General features: G+C 41.4%; 1 long non-coding RNA gene across 1 annotated transcript; it reads right to left on the reverse strand.

Moving 5' to 3' along the window:
• Positions 1 to 242: 242 nt before the first annotated feature.
• On the reverse strand, positions 243 to 3,985 carry LOC139348205 (uncharacterized). The gene is made up of 3 exons (XR_011603368.1): positions 3,638 to 3,985; positions 2,569 to 2,756; positions 243 to 553 (listed from the first exon to the last, which is right to left on the reverse strand). It is a non-coding gene; the product is annotated as an uncharacterized lncRNA (long non-coding RNA).
• Between the last annotated feature and the right edge of the window lie 2,752 nt (positions 3,986 to 6,737).

Consider the following 6,737-nt stretch of genomic DNA (forward strand, 5'->3'; position numbering starts at 1 on the left):
TAGGGTTTTTCTATCTAGCAGCTTCATTGTCTCGTGTCTCCCCCACACACAGCCACTCCTCCCCTGTGTAACACTGTTTAAATAAAGGATTGTTATACTCTGAAATCTGGTGGTCTTCTCCATTTATTGATCGAAAATGCTGTATGTGAAAGTACATAAAACTGTTGTAAGCTGCAGTCTCTTGTCATTTCTGTTAGTCCAGCATGACAGCCCATAAGAAATTGATCACAGTTTCTGGAGGACATGCTTGAATAAGAAGGTAAAAAAAATTATATAAATTAATTCAGCTGTTAAAAAGATGCCTGAGATGTGGCTCTCAGGCCCCTGCTGGTGTTTGCATTGATCTCATTGCCCTGTATAGATGCCCATTTTGACAGCTTGAAACAGGAAATTGTTCATTTCAAGAGGTGAGGGAAATCTTCCTCCTGTGTGCTCTGTCAGGTGTGCTCGTGCTACCCGACACTCCTCCTCCTCCTCCTCAGGTGTGTGCTTTCCTGTCGGTCCCTGTAGATGGCGTTTCCGTCCTGTGGAAACCCCGACAGATCAGCCTCAGCTGCGGATGAAAGAAAACATCCAGAGCAACGTGTGATGAGATTAAAGTGGGCCACAAAATACTGCATGGATAATAGCCTTAATGTTATCGTTGTCGTTTAGTTAACACAGCTGAGATCACAGGAAACACGGAAGTATTAACCACCTCATTTTCACAGCAAGTTTCAGCTGTTTTTTGTTTTTGTTTTTTTTTATAAATATATTGTACTTTTACCACTGGATTGTAACTTCTTCTTTTAAAGACTAATGAGGAATGGTTTGGATGTTTAGCTCTGCATAGTTGTTTTTCTTTATAATAACTGGTCTAATTAACGAGGAAACCCGTCATCAAACGTTGAGTATTAGCTATGGTTTACTGTCTACGCATGCACAGTGAGAGCCATAGTGACGGTTACAGGTATGACAGCAATAAATTGTCTAATTTTAACTTTTTTAAAATGTAGCGCCGGGTAAATTAAATTAAATAATAACTGGAAAGCTACCACAAAAGCTCAAGCTGGCCAACTCCCTACTTTAATAGATATGTTGCATTATTAGCATACATCTGCTTTGCTAACAGTTTTTAAGCTAGCTTAACATCAAGCTAGCTAGCACTCTAAACACTGTTGAGTAAAATAACTCCAGTTTCTAGCCTATTGTTTTGACTTTGCACACCTTACTACTATGGAGCTGTTCATGTCCTGTAGCTGAAAACAGGTGTATTATTAGAAACTTGACTTTTAATGTTTCATAAGCTTTAGAGTTGCCCCTGTGGCTTGATGAAGGATGGATGACACCTCACTAAAACAATCAGCTGGGAAAAGGCAGCAAGGAGGAGCACCACGTTAATGGGTGAGTATATATTAAAAGTGAAGTGAAGTGAGTGTGAGCACATCGATTACCCACTTAGCATCTGTCTGTCAGTGATTTAATTACCAGAGGTGATCAAGTCAGTAAACACTGAACTAAAAATCAGGTGTGAGATTAGTTGTAATTGATTATAATTGGCCTCAGAATAAAAGGCAGATGATGCGTCCTGCACCTTGACACACACTTTCTGGCTTTCTCACAGCACCTTGTCCATTGATTCAAGCCCATTCATTCCTACAGAAGAGGTACAACTTTGAAAAATGGCCATTAATAACATGCACCATGGATCATGTTACCCGACAGTGTGGCTCAATAATGTCTTTTTAATAGTTTGTGGACAACAGTAGAGATCTTTGTATCAGGCGTTAGATGCTCAGACAGGCCTTGTTAGGAGCATCAATTGTTTTTGAGAAGAAAATTAGGATATCAGACTTGACCTTTTAGTTTGGGTTTAAATTACCTTCTTGTCGGACACACTCACACAGAAAAGCCTTTTTTCCTCAGTTTTCCTGCTTTCAGGACAATAAATCCTGCAGCCACCCCCTCTTAACACGCACTGTCTCTCTCACACATTGTCATGTAAACACACACACACACACGAACCAGGCCAGTGTCTCTAATCGTCTTATTGATCTTCACAGTCAAATTTATTGTAATCCTAAAAATGTCACTCTGCCAAGTTTTTTTTCTCTCTCCTTGTAGCCATTTCAGGATGCTTTTCATTATTTAGAGTCCAGCTTAGCTTTGCGGCCCCCTAAACATTTTTTCTGCCTGTTAGCGGGATGAGCTGTCAGGTATTGTTCAAAAGACAACGTGACTACGAGACTTCGACATGACACTGATGGTTGTCTGCAGGTAGAACCGGGCTCTTTTGGTGCTTTGTTTTATTTTGCTGTGGAAGCTGGTGTGAAATTACTTTCTTAACAAAGGCAAAATGGTGCGTTGTTGTTGCTGCAAGGATTGTGACATGTAGTGTAATCTAGCCCTCCTTTGGAGTACATTTTTATGCAGCTATCCTCACACTGTGGCGATGAGTGTATTTATAGTGTGGCCGTGGAGAAAGGCATCTCCCTACAGTATCCATCTAGCTACACAGCACCGCAGTAAATGTAACATAGCAAGAGGTCTGAACATGGGCTGGACATGAAAAGTTAATGACGTGCCTACCCTGTCTGAGTTTCCAGCTGAGGTAGACGATCAGTTGCAGCAGCAGCAGACTCACAGACAGAAACAGTAGCAGGCCAAACAGCCAGAGAGGAAGAAAGCTGTCCGTCCCTCTGTCCGTCTGTGCGATGGTCTGTCGAAGGAGCAGAGCTAGATCAGCCCAGGGGCCGCTCAGCACCTCCATGCTGCTCCTACATGGGAAGAGGAAAAGGGAGAAGAGACGAAGGAATTAATTTGATTATGTGATACTGAGGCATGATCAGATAACGCTTCAGTAAGCATTAATTTAGTGATGTGAAGTTCAAAAGGCACCAATCCTTTAAAGTTACTTCAGTAAAATAAAATCTAAAGCAAAGTATTTGTAGGAATGTCCCGCAACAAGAGGTTACAAAGCAAAACAAAAGCCGACAGGTTTGACCCTTGTAATTAACTACAGTCACTGGAGCATTTTAACAGTGAAATAAGGAGAAGAGAGAAAACAACCAAGCAACTAAAATTTACCATTGAAAGTGAGACTAGGACCATTTTAGGCAAACTTTATTTTTATCTTTTCAAAAGTAAAAAGAAGTGGACTATAAGCCGATATAACAGGAAGATAGGCTGAGAGACAATTTATGTATGGTACCAGTACCTCTGGAAGTATATCCCTATTTTCTTTTTCTTTTCATTTCTGGAGATTGTCTGTAATATCTGATTGCACTTCGAAATAAAAAGAAAATAAAAAAAAAAAGAAAAAGAAAGTGAGACTAGGAAATCATGTAGTTGTAGTCGTTTTACATTAGTAGTTATTCAAACAGCAAGTCAGAAGCGGAGGATGCTCCAGTTTTTATCAGTGCTTAAATGGCTGAATACACTGAAATACAGTCAGCTTGCCCGTTCAATTTTGCATGTGTGCAATTTTTTACACATGCAGAATTGCAAAATATGTTGGCCTGCAAACATTTCTTAATAGAAGCCACCAAAAGTAAATACAGAGGAAGAGTCTCCTAAAACAGCTATCTGCCCTCAAGGCATAAACAGTCTTGATTTATTAAAGCAGTTATTACTAAGTATATTTCAAAAATCTACTTACAGTTTTCAGGATCCCCAGAAAGACAGTTTAATGGATGTGCTGTAGGTGGAAATGACTTGCAGACGGCTGCCAAGTACTATCAGCGAGCTAATATATACTTGTCCTGACAGTTGTCCTCAGTGATTTGAGGCTGTCTTCAGTAGCCAGGATTTGAGTAGAGGTCGAAGGTGGCGTTTTAGCAAAGGCACTCACATAACTTTCAAGACTTAAAAGTTCGATTTTAAGATTCAGGCAGTGTCAGTGTGTCACATCAGGTTCCACTGCAGAGCTTTAGTGAGATAATCCACAGAATAGTTCCACGGGAATAAAAGGTGGTCCAGAGGTAAAAGCTGTGATTTCCTCAGTGTTTTCTCCGTCTCCTCTCTTAATGTCTGTCCTTTCAGGTTTCTGTTCTGACTGGCATCGGTAGAAGTACCACCTCTGTTGTTGATGACGATGTGAACTTTGTTCTGTTCCAACAGTTGAACCTTGTGATTGCTAAGAAGATTATCTATGGGCCTTTGTCTGTGTGTGTTTGTGTGTGTGTGTGGGATGCAGTACAATATGGAGTGTGGTGTTCGGAGGGTTGCTGAGGGTTCAGTGTCCTTAAGACATGAAAATGTGGAAAGAACAGGCACTTTTCGTGCTCTGTGTATGTTTGCGTTGAGGCCAGGGGTAATGCTTCGATCATTGACCTTTGTGCTGTGTCATAAAACACACTCTTTTTTCAGCTGCTGCCTCTCTGATTGGAAATAGGTTTCTAATGTGTCTTATCTCCCTGTCTGTTCTGTCTGTGTGTCTGCTCTTTGTTTATCTTCACAACAGACACTGATACCTTTTTGAGTGGTGGCAGCATTGATTACTTTTAGGCAGAACTGACGGCATCAACCTTGAGTGTGTTGCTGCATCAGAATGAAGAGAGAGACAACAGTCAGCTTCCAAATAAAGTTTAAATACCAAGCTGTAGTGTAGCGCCTCCTGTTGGAATAACATGCACATCTTAGGTTTTCCTCTCCACATGAGTTTCAAGGTGGATGACCTCTTGTAAATGCATGCATTCACTGTTGTTTGCATACATTAGCTTCTTTGAAAAGGCCTCAATGTTACGATCAAAATGTGCTGTCACCACATGTTTTCACCTGCAGTTTTATTTGACCGCATCTTAACAAGCTAACAAGCTGCCGTTAAACCAAAAGCAGGCTGCGTTTGCTCTGATGTCCCCAGGAGCATCAGCAGACTGCTGTTTTATGCAGCGAACACATCTTTGTGCTCACTTGGAAAAGCAGCCAGCATTCGTGCCCTCGGTGCAGTTTGACACTTGCTTGCTCAGATCTCAGCATCAGTACTCTCGTCATGTAGAGACTCGCTTAAACACACCAGGACTGTTGTCTCACGGGAGAAGGCAGGGTTTAAGTGACAAGATCACAAGCGTAATTTGGCTCCGGCCGGCGAGAAGCGTCGACCATCTGAGTGATGCTGTCACTGAGATCAATGGAATTGATTAGCTTTGTTGTTTCTCTGATTGATCAGGAGATGTGTTTATTTTTGGAACAGAAATCTATGTGGGGGTTTTTTTTTCATTTTCTTGTGTGTTTATATGCTTTGTGCTTGTTTTCTGATTGACTCGGGCACACTGGAGCTATTTCTGGAGAAGACACACACACCACCATCTGTATGTGTGTGTGCATGCATGTGTGTATGTACACATGTATTACTCATGCTGTGGGCACATAAATCTGTTTACACAGTCACATTGTGGGGGCTCGCCTTCTGTATGGCAGGTCCTCGTAATGTAAATGATTCAATTTTAGGTTGACAACTTTGGCTAAGGTTTGGAGGAGCTTAGGCCAGTAGTGGTTATGGTGAGGGTCAGTCTGCAGGAAATTAATGCAAGTCAATGTAACGTCCTCTAAAGTAATGGAAGCACAACTGTGTGTGTGCGTGTGTGTGTTCTCTGTGTTTGTGCAAATTAGTTCTTTAAAATAATAAGCTGGGGATCAGTATTCTTGTGTGTGTGTGTGTGTGTGTGTGTGTGTGTGTGTGTGTGTGTGTGTGTGTGTGTGTGTGTGTGTGTGTGTGTGTGTGTGTGTGTGTGTGTGTGTGTGTGTGTGTGTGTCCGCTCTCATATTGATCAGTTTGTGAGAGACAGACAGAGGTGTCTTTGAAGTACTTGTGGTGTTCTTTTTCTATTAGTTTGATCAGATTTTCTTTATTTATTTAGTCTACCTTATATTCTAAAATGCCATGTTTAATTAAATCAATAGTGCAAGAAAATAAAATGGAGAAAAAGGATGTGGAAACTCGCAATAAAGTCAAACTGTGCCGCTCTTCATTATTTATTGTACACGACTTATGAAACATTTAAGTGGCTCCTGTGGAAAGAGGAAGTGAAACTCTGGTTTAAAATCTCTTGGAAAATCTCCTGTAAGCAGCCATAACTCTGGCTAAATGTTTCCTCTCCATCCGATTTGACTGCTGATTCCTGGGAGGAATTTTGGTTCATTTTGCCAACTTCCCTCTTTGGGAAAGAAAGCATTGTTTTTGTGTTCTTTGCAGCCGGTCCAGTGTTTCTGTCAGGCTAACAAGCCCTTCCATCAGCTTGCTTTCTCTCTCATTATCTCATTTTCTACTGTTGCTGCCAAAGCACTCATAGATATTCGTGGGAATTATAGAAAATGTACACAAAATAGGAGCATCCTCAGTTATTTATTGCCAAACTTTTGCAGAACAAAGTCAGTGGAAGTATACAGGAAGCTGCTGCATCATTGTGTGGGTGTTGGATCAAGGTTTTGGGACAGTGATGGACAGCTTGTCCTCAGGGTTTATCTCAACACTTTTGTTCTTTTCTCACGTTTTCTTCCCATCATGCTCTGATGTTAGCCTCCTGTATTCTTCTTCAGTTGCTCATGTTGCCAATGCTCACCATCAGAAATTCTCCCTCATCTCTCTGTCTGTCCGCCGATATGGTTACGAGGCAGCATCCACTTTGATAAGTGCGGTCGTCTCCATGTGTATGCGTGTGTTTGTGTGGTCTTGCGTGTGGGTGGGTGGTTGTCTGTGTGTGTCGTCAGCACTGTGGGAACGGATCCTGTGTTTCATTGATTGTAAAGTGGGATGAAAC

The sequence above is a fragment of the Chaetodon trifascialis genome, chromosome 19 (assembly GCF_039877785.1).
Source record: "Chaetodon trifascialis isolate fChaTrf1 chromosome 19, fChaTrf1.hap1, whole genome shotgun sequence".
Lineage (NCBI taxonomy): Eukaryota > Metazoa > Chordata > Actinopteri > Chaetodontiformes > Chaetodontidae > Chaetodon > Chaetodon trifascialis.